Below are 18,490 nucleotides of genomic sequence, written 5' to 3'. Positions count from 1 at the left end.
TCAAGATCCTCAGACATGCACTATGAACATCAGCAAGTGAAGCATTACAGCAAAAAGTGCTATCAAGTTCAGGGGGGTTTTCCCCCCTAAAGTCCCAAAGGTGCCAGTCCTTTAAAGTGGTAACTTGTATCAGTTATTAATGTTTCAGAATTAACAAATGGAAGCACACATAGGTAAAACAAAGTCACATGGTGATAGTCCTGGCAATGCAGCAATTGCATCGTGACACCGGAACAAGCACATTAATGCCTCCTATTAAGACACAAGCTGAACCTGCTATTTGTAAAGTTAGAGCCTAATCCCAAACAAAAGCACACTCCCGCAGTTCCCACTAACTTTAGTACGTAGTCTTTATTTTCAGATTCATAGGAAGAGACAAGTTTTTAAATAATAAACATCAGAAGTAAGAACAGCACTGATGAGGATGTTGGTTCCACAGCCACAAGTTTGAAACTTGGATGAGAAAAAATGAGAAAAAAAAAAATACCATCAACAGAACAGCAAACACTGGCATCTCAAGTAAATTTAAAACCTGTGTTCTTCATATAGAGGTGATAAAAGCCACAAAGCTGAGGTCTGAACTGTAGTTTTAGAAGTCTGCAAACTGATTGCTATACGGGTGGAAGAGGTTTGAGACATGTAAGGCTTATGATAGACAAGCTATTGACAAATACTAATTACCACTAAAATTACCATGGAAATTTACAGGAATGTTGCCAACTATAGGTTGACAGACAGCATGTCTTTCTGGAGATAGAATGAGTTTATAGCTATTATAAAACAGCATGCTGACTAGCTAAAACCACATTATTATAAAACTGTTTGTAAATTTAAGAACTATTTGTATTTTTAAGAATTTCCCATTGTTATTATTTCTGTGAAGTCTAGTAAGTTCCAATATATCTTACATGAGCATCAAACAAAATAACCGAATTTGAAATGAATTCATGTATTAACCACAAATATTCGTGTTCATCTCCAACCTTCAAATTGACACACGATGTTCAAACACTCATTTTCACAGCAGAAGCTCTGTATCTTCACAGATTGCAAAACTTAAAACAATTTGTAAATCAAGGCACTCCTTTACAAAGCTGTTCTAGTTAAGTCTTTACTCTGCTAGCCTAGATATTAGCCTTAACTAGTATTTTAGCCAGTTAATGCAAAGAGGTAAAACACGCAAAAAAAAAAAAACAAAAAAAAACAACCAAAAACTCAACCCTCAAAGATGTCATCCACACATTTTAGGATTACAATGTTATTTAAAAACAAAAATACAGCAATTTTTTAGTTATTTCAGTTCATTCAACTTGGTTAAAAAAAAAGCAAACACAAAACATACACATGCATTAACTGTCTCAAACTTCCCTAGAATTCTCATTTTTCCTTCAGACATGCTCTTCATTTTTCCTCGTTCCTCCACACACTGACCTGCCACAGTTTAATTATTTTATAATGCTTTGTGTCCCTATTTCCACATTTTAAAGAACACATTTTGGTTGAAATAATCTCTTTTACATTATATGTAATAATGTTATACAATCCATAAATATGCTCTATTTTAATCATATCAGTAAGGCTGCTTCTTTCCTTCTTCACGCATGCATATATGCTTGTTTCCTTTTACTGCCAAATTCTTGATGTCTTACAAAATTTGACGGCTAATTCTACAAACCTGCAAGTTCAGAAGCCACTGACAGCATGAAAACCTTGCATTCAAAAGAATAAAAAATTAATTTTAGCACACTTTGCAAGAAACTAATTGCCTTTTTACATATTTGGAACTCAAGAGGAAAATAACACAAAATAGTTTTGCTGAAATTGGTTTTACCTCATTATTTTAAATATAATCGGATCATTTGTCAGTGCATGACTCACAATTTACTAAAGCTTGAGACTGTTCAATACTTCCTACGTGTCAGACTGTGTGTTTCAGTTGTTTCCATGCTACCACTAACTGCACTGGATTTTGTAAACTGTATTTCTCTGCAGTACCTTCTCCAATACAGCTTGTGCCCTCTGCAGCGTTACCCTCCTTCACAAGGTATCCCTGTTCTGCAGTGGTGTATAAGCTCTGGAGTAGAAACAGAAGTAAGGTGGACGGACAGTCAGAAGCAACAGGAAAGAAAACAAAACACAGCTGAGTTCTTCTAAGAAATACAATTTTAGATTTACCATGTAAAACAAGGTTTTCAGGAAGTGGCTCATACCGGAAGCCAATGACCTCACAGCTTCTTATAAATACCACACAATTACAAAATGAAAGAGAGCAGTATTTCTTGCTACCACTCTCTTTTAACGTCCACATTAACTATGAACTCAATGCTTCCCAAATACGAAAGCCAAACTGTAGACGAAAGGAATAGGGTTTTCACAGGTTTAAATATACATTGATGCAACACTTGTGCCATTCTAAGCAGTGAAACACCATTAAATCTCTCCAATATCATAAACCTTCAGTGATTTTTATTTTTTTAAAATTTTGAATCTTCAGTCTATTGTGCAAAGCCCTAACAGGCAGATGATTAGTTACACCTCACAACTAAGCCAATCACCAAAACCCTATGTATTCTCTAACAACTGTCCCCACCCCTTTCCCTCCATTTCCAAAACTACTTGTCACTACTTCTCGCCCCTCTGGTCACCAATGTTGCAAGTCCTCTTATAAAACACATTTTTCTTGTACAGCTTAAGCAAGGGTTTTTTTCTACATAGATTCCTATCAAGAACCTTACCAAAGACTAGGGCAATACCAACTTTTGAAAAAGCAGGTCTTACCACAGCAGGTTTCAGGTTACTCTAGCATAATTTACTTTTGATAAGCTAATTGTATTTTCTTTATCAGGTGCTCAATGTCTTAATCTCTTCTAACATTTCAGAAGGCTACTGAAGGCATACTAAGAGAATGTATCTCTCCAAGTCTTTTTTGAAGCTTATCAGTTCACGTGGAGTTCAGTGCTTTAGCATCATGCACTTCGGCATCTGCGCCCATTTCTAAACCATCGTGTCCATTAATCATCCTGCCTTTAACCCACATACTTAAACAGGACTGAACCACATGCTGAAATGCTATCATCTGCAATGACAGCTCTGCTTCCCTGTTCTATTTTTTAGTTGAATGACTGAAGAATCTTTTTGGTGTTTATTTATCATTGTTTGACATGTCTTAATGTGGCTTGCAGGTTCTGTTTATCTTCTCATCTTTTAAAGCAGGCTCAGTTCTTTCTCCATTCTTTATATTGCTGTTTCTTCAATGTACTTATCCAAACATTTGCATCTGAAGCCCTCACTATTTCTACCCAACTAGTACAAAAATCTAACCATTCTGATATCAGCTCTTCCATCACTGATTGAAAGAAACTCCTGCCTTTCTCTACACTTAAATCAGCAGGTTCTCTGGCTGGTTTACTTCACTGAGTTCAATAGCTCCGAGTGAGCTGAAATGCCTTCAGGAAGAACTGGACCTCACCATCTGCTTTTTCCTAAATCCACCAATATACTCTGAGACATGTTTTGAATCTTGATAAAAGAGAATACACAAAAACCTAACTTTTTTCAATACATGGGCTGCATTAAGACCTCCACGTGTAACTATTCATGGTCTTTGCTGATCGCTAAGTGTAGTGTAGATGCTCAGAACTATAAATGTATTAGTTAGGTTTGGGGTTAGTTTTGGTGCCAGTAATCCTGGCTTTTGTTGATGGCTTTTGAGAGAAGCAAGTTAGAAAAGGAGAATCAAGATACTGTACATAAAGAATTTGATTAACATCACAGACTTGGAACAATAGCAGTAGGATGAATTTCAACAGCACAAGATGCACAGTCATACACCTGGGTATAATAAATATTCCCACCAGGTAAACAGCTCCTTAATTGGGAAACTACAAAGGAGGAAAAAGCCTAGCCCATTACAAAGTGACCATGGGTCATCTGAGTGACATACCCGTGAAATAAAGCAATTGTGACTCCAATTTATGGCTGCCTGGAAAATTCATTTAATTATTGTGTGCCCTGTTTAAGAAAGATGGATTCAGACTTGAGCATGAAAAGAAAGGTGCTTTTAGGTAGCAGAAATGGCAACAGATGGTAACCACTACCTTTCAACTGAGAGTCCAGTGCTTCCCAGAATGCACAGACTTAGTCCACTTTGCCGTAAGTTTAAAAAGAAAAGAAAAAAAAAAGAAAAAAAAATCATCTGATCACTAGCAGTGGTCTTAGACCAAGAACTATGATTTCTCAGCCAAGACCAGTGACAGCAGACAAAGGATTTACTCTAGACCATGAGTGGAAAAGAGCACAAGAGGAGCACCGGTATAAATGGAGAGAAAGTGGTTGCTTGTTCTTGCTGCCTCCCAGCAATGATGGATGCCTGCCTGCATGAGCTCCTGCTTTGTTATTCTCTGCTCCATCAGTGGTTTGTGTTAAACTGTTCAACTGCAGGAATCAGCTGAATGAAGCGAAGAGAAGCAGCACCTGCAGCCTCCATACTGGTCTCAGCTGGGAAATGACACACAACAGCACCAGTTCCAAAATGAAAGGCAGGACCACGAAGTTTCTGAGGCAGGAAATGGAGGACGATTCAAGCAGTCATTTCATGCAGTCTCAGCTGCGGAGCAGCAGCTAACAACAGCAAGATGATTAAGAATAGTTTCTTAAACCATGTTTCTGCTTTGATGAACAATTCCAACTGCAGTACACATCAAAGCCCAGCACAGCAAGCTAACTCACCACAGACTTCAGATGTTCTGGAAGATATTAAGAGATGCTAAGGGACTCTCTGTCCCATGCTGTTTTAACAGCAGCACAAGCAGAAGGCAAACTTAAGGTGCAAATCCAGCTCAGCTCTGAGCCAAGTACGCAGAGCAGGGACAGTTTAGGATGATCAGAATGGGAAAATCAATACTGGGAACACAGACTGCAAGTTTTGTTTGCCTACCGGACTGAAGAGGTAGTGATGTAATTCCTGGTCATAAAAGCATTAGAGGAATGAGAGGAATGAACACGAGCAAAGAGAGCTGCATAAGGCAAAACCTGCAATTATCATCGAAAAAGTGGGTATGAAATGGCCCTTTAACATGTTAGGCTGGCAATTCAAAGACTTTCAAGACCCTGGATGCTCTGATGGTTAGAACCTTTCTTCTAACTCTAATAACAGAAGTAAAAAACCCTGTCCTTAAGATAAGAGTTTGACTATTTAAAATTACAAATTATACAGCAATTATGTAACATCAGGCTTCCTGTTCCAAGTGACAAGACTAAGAAACCTAGGAAGCCATTTCCAGTTCAATGGAAAGTACTGGAAGTTAACAGTAATTCTACAGTAGTATCACAAACACCATCAGCAGTATCTTAGACCAGGAAATCAAGGTAAGAAAAAAGAATATCAAATACTGAAGAAATAATGAACAAAACTGACCCAATTGCAACTTCTGCTATCTCAAATGACCCCTTCAGCAATAAAACAATGAAGAAAAACTGCAATGCAATCCTTCAGAAAGCACGTTACATCTTCTGATTGTAAAGAAATGTCTTAGAGAAAACAGAATAACATTCTTAATGCACGAAAAAAGGGAAGTGATCACTACCTATTAATGGAACACACCTTGGTGAGAACAAGTGTTCATGGGCAATGATTCTTCATGATTTTTTCAAGCTACGTGGAGTCCAAACTATCAGTAATAATAATGTGCTGTGGTAGTTCACTCATTTCATCAGTCTAAGTATACGCCACTGCACTGAGCAAGTCAGAGCACCTCTAGCAGCAGCTAAACCCCAAACACATTATAAGCAACGCTTTGACACCCAAAATAAGTTTTAACATTTACACGTGCAGTAGGGCAGCATAACCTCACTGAAGTCCTAATTTACACTAATGCAGAAGTAATAAGACAACTGGTAATTCCATGGGCACACAGCCTAAAAGATTTATTTAGAAGCTAGCAGTCCTGGAGGAATTTCCACATTGGTAATAAGTCAAACCTGAATACCCCAAATCACAATAATTGAAGGGAAGAACAAATCCTTTAAGAGAAAATAACCATAGTTACAAATGCATGGTAATGAGTCATGTAAAAAAAATATTTCCAGTATGTGAGCCAGATGACTGCTGGACCACATCAGTTTACGGTAAAACACAAGAACAGATTTTTAAACATTTGAAGATAAGCTCTTCAAAAGCCAGCATTACCCTGGGCCAACACATCAATCTAGTGATAGCACAATGATATATCTTCCCATGAAATCCAAATTTAAGATTCCTGATTTATTCCTGAACTAACTTCCGCACCAGAGCTTCAGGCACTTGACACTTCTGAAGTCAATTCCTCCATCAATTCAATGGTTCTCTCCAGAAAAGGCACCAACCCTTCTGTATGTATACAATCAGGTCAAACACCAGTGCTTGTAAGAAAGGGCAGTAAGCAAATGACCAGGAAGCATGGCCAATCATTAGGATTATGGAACATCCAAGCAGAAATTCAACATGTAGGACGACAGTCTAGCAAAGGCAAGAGCTTCAGATACCGCTATCTTGTCATGTAGCCGAGTATGGGATGGCATACCTTCCTACACAGATACACTGCTATCTTCCCCACCCAAGAAGTAGGTAATATAATAAGGAGCTTATAAAATTCAACTGACAGGCCTCTTAAGTCAGCAAAACCACATAATAATATTTACTAGGAACATGAATTACTAATAACCATATGAAATATAGAAAAGTTGTATGAATTGTTCAAGTTTGATTTCTGTGTACCGAGGAAACATTTTTGTTTAACTTTTTGTATTAAGCTTTGCTAAAAGAGAACCTTACCTATTCCAGTCTCTATATGTCAAGTCATCTGTCTCTTCTTCACAGTCTCTGATTTTTAATCTTACCTAGTCCGGGTTTCTGTGCTTCTATGCTTTCAGTCCTCTTTCAGGAACCGCTGCCCACAGGCAGTGCCCCAACTCACTTGCTCCCTCCTCTGCTGTGCCCTTTTTGCTGATGACGCTGAGGCACATATACCAAATACTCCAGTAAGGCAAGCTGACTCTGAATGGATCTCAAGACAGTTTCTTTCAGCTAGCCCCTTCCCCTGCAGTGCTGAAGAATCCCAGTCCCTGCTGCCCAGGCTGTTAGAAGACTCCTTCTCTGCAGTCCCAACCTCTGGTATTTACAACACCCACAGGAGATTAAGAACTTTGCAGCAGAATTGCAAATACAAACAACTTGAATCCTGAGCTATCAGTGAAGCTGGTTAACATAATGTAATACTTAAATATGCTCTTACAAACCACAGGAGGGATTCAGCAGTAGATGGTACTATTAATATAAATATTATTTAACAGAACCCTTGAGAGACACAGAATGTAGAAGTAGAGGGGTCAGCTGAGTACCGATTAGCTGAGAAAAACACATCTTTACAATCTTCATCCATTTTAAACTAAAATAATGCTAGCAGGGAAAATTAGATTCCAAAGTCAATTCTGCAAGAGATGCTGCTACAAAGTCAGTCTTAAAAGCATGTATCCTGAAAACCTCCATCCATCTAGTGCACAGAGTGGAGATGCCAGGGAAACACATACCTTACAACCACAGGATGTGAAGTCACTTACTAAGAGGCCCTGGTCTACAGAAAAAACAGGTATGACTATCCCATTCTTCACTCAAGAAATCATTATGTTATGAGCCATACAGCTGCAATCCGCAGGAAGATTACTTTAAACACTACTATGAGCATAAGATGCATTTTGCATTCATCTTCATGCTTTCAATACCTGGTGGCAGTAAGGGGCTGGAAGAGTAGAAAACATGCGTTACGACTGAAAGCTTATCTTCAAGTATGACCACGGCTAAACTTTATAATAGTAACAGGACAGGTTACCACATAAAAGCCCACCACTCACAGCGAGGACAGAGGGGATGAAGAGGACCTACCTGTTGCTGCCTGCCCCTGCTTAAAATTTCTACTCTCTTGTAGATTCTTTTTTTAAATTTCCAGAACCACCAAACCACAAAGATAACCTGGCATTCAGCCAATAGGCAAAGTCTCCTTTTGCTGCAGGAAAGGCAGAAAAACAACTGAAGAAAACAGAGGAATCGTGAATGCCACCTGCAGGAAGAGGATGGACTTATTCACTCCTCCTCTTGTTTCCTGCAAGGCAGCAGCCGACCGAAGACAAGACCTAGTACCGATACTGATAGCAGGCACAGACATAAAGGAACATTTCAAAAATGGGACAAACAGAAAAATCCTGAAGTGAGAAAGAATCACTGCAACCTCTTTCAAAAACTTATGCATTTCTGCCCACATTACTAAAAAGAACAATGAACAGTTAACAACATTGGTTGAGATCTTTGCAAAGATTTACAGATCAAATATGAAAATTAAATAAGCCAGGATAGTTTACCCAGGATAAACTTTGCAGGCCATAAGAGACGCTCTTTTGTAGGATAACATTAGAGGTATACAATAATTAGTGTTGACATAGCTACCAAAGAGACTGTGACTGAAAGTCTCAGAGCTGACTTCCAGTTTTAATCTAGCCAGGAAGACTTTTCTAGAGGAGCAGAATAAGAAAAAAAATAAATTAGAGTCCTCGCCTATTAGGAATTGTACGCACACCACAAACCTGTTCTTCAAAGTACACCTCATATACTTCGGGTAAAAACATTTTCATGGTAACTGATCTTGTAAGAAGCTGCCAGAAGACGCATTACTACTTTATCAGCCCATAGCATCTGGAACAGAATTAAACCTGTTCATGATAATAGGAGTACTTTGTAATTTCAAAGGAAAACATCAACGAAAGGGATAAATACAACCAGATATATCCTACAGAGACTATGACCAGGATAACATTAGATACAACAAATTGTATTTATAATATTTACCTGACCCAGCAACCAGGAGAATAATGTTACACAGACCTTCTCAAATGTAAATTTACCCACAGGAACATGAAGTTTGCTTTACAGGAAAAGACTAGAAGGGTTTGTTTTTTAAACCAGTGGTCTTTAAATTACAAGAGCATGCAATACATCCTGAAAAGGGGGAAGGGCATGAAAAAAGTTAAGAACTGCTGGTTTACAACAAAATAAAGGCTATAAATGAACATAACTGCTATCTGCAGATGCAGCATGTGCAAAACACAAGGGAGAGAGAAAGAGGCATTTACACTGAAGGACACTATTTGTACAACAAATGAATGTAAGCTGGCTGTGTACAGTTGCGCTAGAATTGAAAACTAAAATCAGTGAAATCAGACAGTGGAACAGCCTTTTCAGAGGAGCAATGAAGGTTTCAGTTTGGAGCCTGAAAACTGTTGCAGAAGCCATACGGCACATTTGCTTGCAGTAGCGGAGGATTAGATCCTGCCACCCAGGCTGCCCTGTGAGAATCTATTTGCCATGCTTCTGTAATTGAAAGAGTGCTAGGGGCCTGGGTTAACCCATCAAACATCCCTACCACTGTTTTTTCATTTGCTATATTAAGCAATTTTGGTCTCCCATACAAATTATTGCTGCTTATGGGTGTCACTCACTCATTACCAAAGTAATACTGCTTTTAAGTATTACAGCTTTACTTAGTAAATCACATTTAAATTCACAATTCATGGTTACTTCTCCCCAGTCACCATCTCTGACTTTTTTTTTCCTCCAATATTTATCAAGGACTTCCTCATGAACATCAGCAATTCCATTAACAAGGACTGGGAGAACAGAGGCTCCCACCGAACTCTCACTGCAGTAGTATAGCTGAACTCTGTCCTTGTTAACTCCCTTTAACCTCGACACCAGCAACATATGAAAACTGCAGTTTCTTGAAAACCAAAAAGAAGGCATTTTCCTAAGCTACACACACACAAAAAAAACCCACCAACCAAACCCCAAAACAAAAAACCCCACACACACTCAAATAGTTGTGCTACACTACAGGTTTATCAAAACAGCAGATACCTTTGGTGTTAGTGAGTTAGTGAAACCACATGTATCAAGTTAGCCCAACCTCACTCCTGTTCCATATTGGGTGAACACTGATCAAATTTAAGTGTCTTTTACATTCAAAATACTGATTTCTAGGTGAATATTGTACTACAGGTATCTCTGAATTATCAAAAAGAGACAGGGCTAACAATCCAAAGATTAAACCCTTTTTATTTCCTTTTTTATGGGAAAGATGCACAATTCTCCATCGAAGCTACCAGAATTAGTTGCGGCTCCAGGACAACTATCTTTGGAGAAGCAGCAGGTCCTGTAATGCTTGATCCACCGTTTGGCTTTATGTTTACACAAACAACTACAAGGCTTCACTGAACAGATGCTCATGGACACAGATAAGAAGGAAAGAGGAAGAAACAGACGATCTGGCTTGAATAGGGGCCACTGCTACAGCCCTAGAAGAAAGACGGTATCTTTGAACTTGAGCTGACAAGGAAGCTGGAGCGACAGGCAAGGAAGAGAACGCCAGCCAAGAGCCCGCACAGCAATTTCGGGTAGCTTTGGCAGTTCGGGCCCAGCACACAGCTCTGTACTGCTGACTGCCTCCGGCAGAGGGCAACGACACTCGCACATCTCTGTGCTACACTTAAAAGCCTCTTTCAAATAAGCGTAATGCTTCATGCAATCGAAACATCACCGACAGCTGACTTGGAACACAAGCAGTATTTCATACTGCAGGAGCTTAAGACTGCTGCTCCATTTAAGCTTTTCTTACGTATACCTTTTCTATACGTACATCTCGCCAAGAAAAAATACCTATTGCTTTTCACAGATTTAGAATCCTGTTCGCTATCAATAGGATAAACACAATCCTGAATGCCCTGGGACCCTAGGGCACTGCCACGAAGTCACAGAAATTAGAATATAAACATCTCCCAAGAACTACAGATGATACAGCTATATACAGCAGATGTTAACAAATTAACATTTGAAGTTATGTTTTTTAAAAAAAAAAGGGGGGCGGGGGGCGGACAGGACACTAAATGCCAGACTGCAGAACTCACAATGATACAGCAATTACAGCTTGTTAGAAGTGTTAACAGTGCTTTCAGTTTACAAAACACATCCAGACAATAGCCAGAAATGTCCTATTTCTCCTCCTGCTAAAAGTAAACACTGTGGGCTAGATGCATCTCCCTCCCAGGAGACTTCAGAGCTGCTTACACTAGCCGGCTAACAAGAAATCTCCCAAGTTCCAATAATCAAACACAAAGGTATGTTCAGCTTCAAACACATCTCTTCTGGACGAACTGCCACCAACCACCCAGTATCTAGCCACTGGGAAACACCTTACTTTGCTGATACAAATAGTAACCAAGATAAAACGGAGCAAATGCTTGGGGTTTTTTTTCTGAATAGGCTACAATTTGAACAACAGTTCAATTCTACCATATTTCCTCTACACACTGTAGTTTATGAAGCCAGTATCTGCCTTCATTTCACAATTCTGTCTGCAGAAGCTCCTACAATTACACTAGAATTCAGTAACCTGAACATAATATAGGTATTATTCAAATTAGCACATTTTCTGTGTATTCCACACACAATGTTACTATATGAATACAAAAATCATCCTTCTTTTCTAAAAATGTGTATGCTACCAACATTATACCTGATGACAACACAGATGGAAAAAGAATTAGCCCAGATTCAGGGTATGTTTTCCAGAGAGATCCAACTCGCTCCACCTGCATTGGGAGAAGTTCTGCAGACAATGTTCAACCTAAGCTAATAAGCACCATGAAAAAAATAAGGATTACTTCAGGCTCAGCACTACAGTAGCTGCACTCATACTGCTATATTTTGGTGTAGCACACAGGCAAATCAGCATGTGCCTGTATGAAAAGGCGGGGGGGGGGGCAAAAATACCTACATTTTGTGAAGTAGAGCACGATGCTTACCAGGCTTCCCTCTCCCCATTCTGCCCACCCCATCTTCCCACCCAGGCAACTAACTGCTGCTTCTGACCATTTGTCGGATGACACAAAGGGGGGGGGGGGGATCTCGATATTACTAGCACGTTGACTTCAGAAGTTTTCTGTGAAGATGAGAATACTGTACAGCATTTTTCACATGTAAGCACATCATGGGTTTCGTTGCAATAGAGTAAGAATTTGAAATATAAGACAGAATAATATTATGACTGTTTTAGTATCTTTGTATTTACCAACTCTGCCTACTTTCTACACAACTGCACAATTTACATTCTTCAACAGGACCTACTCCTTAAGCACTCAGAGGAGTGTTTGTAAAATCACAGCTTACAAATAGTGTTATAAATGCCATTTAAACCATTTGTTTCTCAATTTCTTTTGTTTATGCTTTAGTAATGAATTTCTAGCCTAGCAAGAATCTTAAAAAAAAAAAAACAAACCTCACCATCAGCAGTGCCTCATTAATGCTTCATAATTATGAAAAAATAGTTTTCAAGTAACACTGAGATTCAGCTTACTGTGAAACCTAATTCAATAGTACCATCTCCCCTCATCCACAAAACTTCCCATTTAGAGTGCAGAGCTCCTAATACAAGAAACCTTTGTCAATAGCAAAACTTCAATGTCCATATTAAATAGTTTTAATCAATACAAGCATATCATTACAATTATCACTTTTCTATTGTCCTACCAGACACATCACTTTCTTATATAAGAAACTTATAAAACATTTTCAGCTTGACTGCTTTACTACCACAATTAATATTTTTGCTATATAGATGTCAGTCTTTCAGAGATCTCCAAACTTATGTCTGTGAAGAAGCATGATGCTGGGGACACTTAACACATTCCTTCTAGAGCTCAAGATAGTTCATGAAAATTAATGAATTAGGACCCCCTGCAAGTGTTAAGTGCCCAGGTCAGGAATCTACCAAAGGATGAAATCTCTGACCTTGGTAATGGTAAAACTCAGAACAAACGTCTCAGATTCCCAGCCTCGCTCTTAGGACAACAATGCCACATCTGCTGGCTGAGATGCAGCATCTAGATGAACTGAAAAAAGGTAGTGGATTTTATACTGTATTTTCATGAAATCCAAAGCCGAAAGAAAAACTGTTTATGTTTAAATTTGTGACAAACAGTTGCAGCCCCTTTAATTCCATCTCCACTCATTTAGAAAGCCACAAGTCAGGATCCAAAATTATCATCAAACTGACCCGAAAGAACTGCCGGGGAGAGATTTTTTTTTTTTTTAACTTCGTATTTCAGCATTCGTGTTTGCAAGTACTCTTACCCTTTATGTTACAGCATTTCAAGCTCACATTCTGGTACAACCAATAATTCCAGGAGCAAGATGTTTATGGAAAAACACCGTGCAAATACAGCATTATCAACTACAGCTAGTCACTACACATGAGAGGACAAAAAACATGACTGCATGTTTTAATTTTTAAATATAAAAGAAATAAACACGTGATTAAAGCAATTGGAAAAAAACTCTAGCCTCGATTAAAAGAGATCCTCTTAATTTTAACCATATAATAGGCTACTAGTAGCATAAATGAACACATTTTTAGAAGTTCACAACTCCCCTTTTTATTAAAACAGAAAAACAGTTTCATTACTTCCTATTGCAAAACCAATACTAACTAGTTTAGATATTTTCTTTTCAGATGCTTTTTAAGTACTCACGAAGAATAAAAAAAGTGACCTTTTTGCCAGTGAAATTTGGAAAGGAATTAGATCCTAAAATGAAGCTTTAAGTACCTCTTTAAGAGATAAATGGGTATTGTTTATACATAAAGTGGAGAGAACTGGCACAATACCCATTTTTCATGGACCTTTTTTCATATACATTGTATTCGTCACCAAAACAGCTCTGCAGAACACAGTGTACTGCACACATTGCGCCTTGTCATGAACAGACAGCAACTGAAGAGAAGGTGAACTAAAAGTTACAAAATGAAGTATTTTTTCCTCTGGCCGTCTGAGAAGATAAATGATCTTACTTATATTAAAGAGAAATGGGATATGGGATCCAAAGGGCTCATTTCACGTTAACTGCGTCTCACCAACAACAATAGAGAAAGCAATTTCCTGGTGCATCAATTCCACCAGCAATTCCACGTACACCCAAAAATCAGAGATGCTGGCACGCTCTGTTACTGCACACCTCCTGGTATTCTCAAGTCTCTAACAAACCAACTGCTCCCTATTAATTTCCTATTTTAAGGTAGTGTTGGGGTTCCCCCCTCCTTCCCCCCCAAAAAAAACCAAACCAGAGATATGCAGTTATGCCCGTACAAACCAAGTATACTACCCAGGTTGAATAAACCTTATTTCTGTAGGTAACACCGTTTCAAATTACTCCTATAGTCAACACAAAAGTTCAGCTCTCCACAGCATGTGCCAAATACAGCCAATTACCACCCCAGTCCTCTCACCATTACAGAGATCCTCACTGGTTTCAGAGCCATTACCCTTTGTGTTATTTTAAGGGCAGATTCCCTCCTCATCAACACCAGTCAGTATCTGGAAACTCTCATCATTTCAGATGCAGAAAATTGTACTGCTAAAGTTACGATGGAACAGAAGTGAGAGCACATGAAGCATCATAAACCATCTCCGATCCCTTTACCGGACTAGACCAGCATAAAACTGTGAACCTTATCTTTCCACCCTCCTTCACATGTTCTGTATTTACAGGGCATTAAAATCCTACTACTAGTAACAGAAGACTCCTTTCTAGTGCACCTCCAAAGCAGTTTTAAGTATCTGTGCACCATCCTCATCATCAGTTATAAAACCACCTCTCCTCTTCTTGACCTATTCTTGTTCATCTGCTGTTATTTAACTCTTTAAGGCTATTTGGGAGTCACAGTGTTATCAATGGTTATGTAATTCTTAGAAATAGAACGAAATTTTAAGCTTTTAAACAGCACAATAGGAACGTACGCAACAAAACACACAGATACAAGGGGGTTTTCCACCCGTCCTCCACTTGTTCTAAACCAAAACATCTTAGCGATCTAGAATAGCAGTCTTCCGTATTTTTTCAGCTTGTCAGCCCCAGAATAGTTAGCGATGCAGAAATCTGTATAATGAACATAAGCCTAGAGAAAACAGATGTCCTTTCCTCTGTTGCTTCCTACCGACCCCGGGTAAGTTGTTTGCAGACGGCCGGGGTCCACCGCCTGCAAGCTGAAAGCCACTAATCTAGAACTGCGTATCCTCTTACTGTTTGTTCTGCTATCCGAGAAGTTACATTAAAATGGCATTACGTTTCTCAACTCCAAACTGACTAGTCTTTCTCCATATAGCCTATTAGCAACCACTCCTCCAGAGCTTTCCATAAAACCCTATTTCCAGAAACAAAGATTCATTGAAAACAAAACACCATCATTTAAGATACCTCACTTTACCACAGATTCGGACGCAGCACAAGTCCTTCACGCTAAAGACTGCCCAACCTACCTATAAATAGGCTCAAGGCTTCAGGCTCAGGAGACCGATAGCTAAACGCGATCCTCGCGGCGTTCCCCTGTGTTACCTACATAAAGCAGCATGCCTTAACAACGCCGGGCTAGGCAGATACGTATTTACTGCTGTGGCTTATGCAGGATAGCACGGAGGGAAGGGAGAGGAGGGGAAAAAAAAAAAAAAAAAAAAAAAGGACAACAACAACAACCAAAAAAATCACTGGGCATAAACAGCTCTCTTCCGGAGAGAAAAACCTCCCTCTCCGGAGGCTAGAGCCAGCCGCAGATAGGCTGTCACGGCTCGGCCACGAGTAGACCCTGCTAGCCAGGGACAGGCCCTTCAGAGGGTTTAACGGGGCAGGGCCCCAACGGCCTCTCCCTTCAGCCGCACGGCGGCCAAGACCCCGGGGCCAGCAGCAAGAGGGTCCCGGCCACCTCCCCTCGGGCAGAAGGCCTTCAGGACCACCCACCCCGTCCCCAGGAACGACAAACCAGGCCCGGCACCCTGTCAGACCCGAGCCGAGCCGAGTCCCCCTCGGGCGCCCTCGCCCCGCGTCTCCCCCGGGCAGCGACGGGCGACGGCTGGGGGGCGGCGCGAGGCCCGGCCGCGTGACCGCCTGAGCCGGCGGCACGTGGCCCCGACCATAACAAACAGGCGGGTGGGCGGGCGCGGGCCGCGCTCGCGCCCTGCCAAGGGCGGGCGGAGGAGGAGGTGGGGAAGGCGAAGTGGGGGGGCCGGAGGGGGGACGGGGGGGGGAGGAATGAGGGGTGAGGACGGGGAGGGGGGGGCGGCCGCCAGCGGCGCGGCGATTGGCCGCCGGGCGCGGTGGGCGTGGCCGCCACCACCGCTCCCGCCGCCTTGGTGCAGTAGTGCCGAGGAGGCGCCAGGCGGGGGCCGCTGCCGCGCGTCGAAGGGGTCGCGCGCGCTTCCCGCCTCTCAGCGAAGCCGCCGGCCCCGAGACATTCCTCTCCCCCCCCCCCCCCCCCCCCCCACCTCACCCTCACACCCGCCTCACGCCGCCAACCCCCCCTCGCAGCAGCCATGGCCGCACAACCGGCCCCTCATCTCATCTCATCCCATCCCACCCCCGAGCTCCTGCCGGCCGCCCTCCCGCAACAGCCCCGAGTTGCGCCACGCAAGGAAATCTCCTCTCCTCTCCCCGCCACGGCCGCTCTTCCCCCGGGGCCGGACCCCACCGCCTAGCCCCCCCGGCCCTGTCAGCGCCTCACCTCACGTCTCCCCCCCCCCCTCAGCAACCTCCCGCCTCCTCCCTTCCCCTCAAAACAGAACCGCTCCAACGCTCTCCCTCTCAAGGCGAACGCTTCGCCCCGGGGGGGCCCCCTTCCCTCCTCACGCACCCACCTGTGGGGCGGCACAGCCGTTGCCCTCGGCCGGCCCGCCTCGATCAACCAAGGAGCGCTCGCTCCTTCGCTCGCACCGGGCGCGGAGCATGCGGAGGGCTCCGCCGCCGGGAGGGGGGTGGGGGGGTGGAAGTGCTAAATATACCCGCTGCCGGCGGCACCGCCTGTGTCACGGACCCGGGCTGGCGAGCGGCGGCGCGGCCCGGCCCTCCCCGCCTTCCACACCCCCCCCCCCCCCTCCCCGCCGCCTCCCCTCCCGCGGCCGCATCTTGTTTTCTCCATACGCACTTGGAAATGCGGACCGCCCCCCCCCCTCCCGTCCGGCGTTGGGAGGGAGGGGGTTTATTGGGGGGGGGGGGGGGAACTGTTGTTATTTTTGCTCGATTCGGGATACCCACGCAGCCAGGAAAACAACACGGCGCAGTCCTGTTCCCCCCCCCCCCACCTCACCGCAGCTCGGCTGTCACTTAGCTCCTTCCCCCACGTCGCGAGAGGCACACACACAAACCCCCCATGTCGCGACAGGGGCCCGCGCACCTGCCGCGCAACCCCCCCCGCCCCCTTCCCCTCACTTGTCGTCTCCTACCAGGGGTGCCCGATGTGTGGAGAAGATGGTGGGGGGCGGCACGCCCGCCTCTCCCCCTTCCCCGGGGCCGGGGTGGAAAAGGAGAAAGGCGCCGGCAGCCCCTACGAAGCGGCCGGCCGGAGGGCTCGTCGCTGGCAGCCAGGTGCGTGGGGGCTCGGCGGGTGGGGTGGGAAGCAGCGGGGAAGGGAAGGGGCGGTGAGAGCCGGGATGGAGCGAGCCTCCCTCCCTCCCCCGCCTCTCTTCCAACACTCCCCCCCAACCACCACCACCACACCACCACCACCACCCCCCCCCCCCCCCGCCGCTTGTGTTTACCTCAAGTTTGAATTTTATCTGCGCAACATGAGCTGGAATGCGGACATGGAGGGCGGGAGGGCGCGCACACGCCCGCCGCTCCGCGGGGACACGCGGCTCCCCCGCTCGTGTCCCGTGTCCGTCCTTCCCCCCACCACCACCACCACACACACACACTCACACACTCACACACACTCAACCCCCCCCAGCTCCTCCTCACACCGCCGCCGCGCAAACATGGCGCGACCGCCGCGCACACCCGCTTCCCCCCCCCCCCCACACACACACCCCACGGGCAGCCCCCCCACCCGAGTCCTGCCGGTAACTTACCTCCGAGAGCAGCCCCGCTGGTTCTCCCTCTTTTTCGTGGTGGTGGTGGGGGGGGGGGGGGGGGAACGTTGCCACAAACCGCCGCGCTGCCGGGCGCTGAGACAGGTGCAGGCGCGGAGGGGCGGGCGGGCCGGGGCCGGGCAGGGCAGGGCCGGGGCGGGGCAGGGCAGGGCGGAGTGGTGGGGGGGGGTAGGGGGGGGGGGGGTCACCATTTCCCCACCACTTCCCCGCCGCCCCGGACTCCCCTTAATGCTTCCCTCCCCACAATGTTGTTTCATTATATCATGTCCATCATGTGACACCCGGAGGCCTCTCTATGGAAACTTAAAGGGGACTTTCACGTGACGCCACCGCCACCCGCCGGTAACCCCCCCACCCCCGAACCCCTCCCGGGTCGCCCCCCATTCCCCCTTAACCCCCCGGCTGCCGCCCTCCCCCCCCCCCGGGCGGGGGAGGGGGGCTGCCCTCTTCCCACCTCCCGCCCTCACTTCGGCGAGTCCAAGCAAGTTGCTGCGGTTGCTTG

The 18,490-nt window shown here is 44.1% G+C and overlaps 1 protein-coding gene across 33 annotated transcripts in view; it reads right to left on the bottom strand.

Annotated features, from left to right (window-relative positions):
• The window catches only part of LOC126044551 (endonuclease domain-containing 1 protein-like), a 175,487-nt gene extending 157,397 nt beyond the window's left edge, over positions 1-18,090 (bottom strand). For 28 of the 33 annotated variants that reach the window (XR_007507707.1, XM_049814349.1, XM_049814377.1 and 25 more), the window contains exon 1: positions 17,968-18,090. The gene's annotated coding sequence lies outside the window, so the exon portion shown is untranslated. Of the gene's footprint in view, positions 1-1,995; positions 4,245-7,918; positions 8,840-16,758; positions 16,973-17,343; positions 17,426-17,658; positions 17,749-17,967 lie in introns of those variants that run through there. The other 5 variants (XM_049814355.1, XM_049814351.1, XM_049814350.1 and 2 more) reach the window with 5 other exon arrangements.
• Between the last annotated feature and the right edge of the window lie 400 nt (positions 18,091-18,490).

This window comes from Accipiter gentilis, chromosome 11 (genome assembly GCF_929443795.1).
Source record: "Accipiter gentilis chromosome 11, bAccGen1.1, whole genome shotgun sequence".
Classification (NCBI taxonomy): domain Eukaryota; kingdom Metazoa; phylum Chordata; class Aves; order Accipitriformes; family Accipitridae; genus Astur; species Astur gentilis.
Note: the sequence above shows the minus strand (reverse complement) of the source record. Positions and strands in the feature narration are given on the sequence as shown.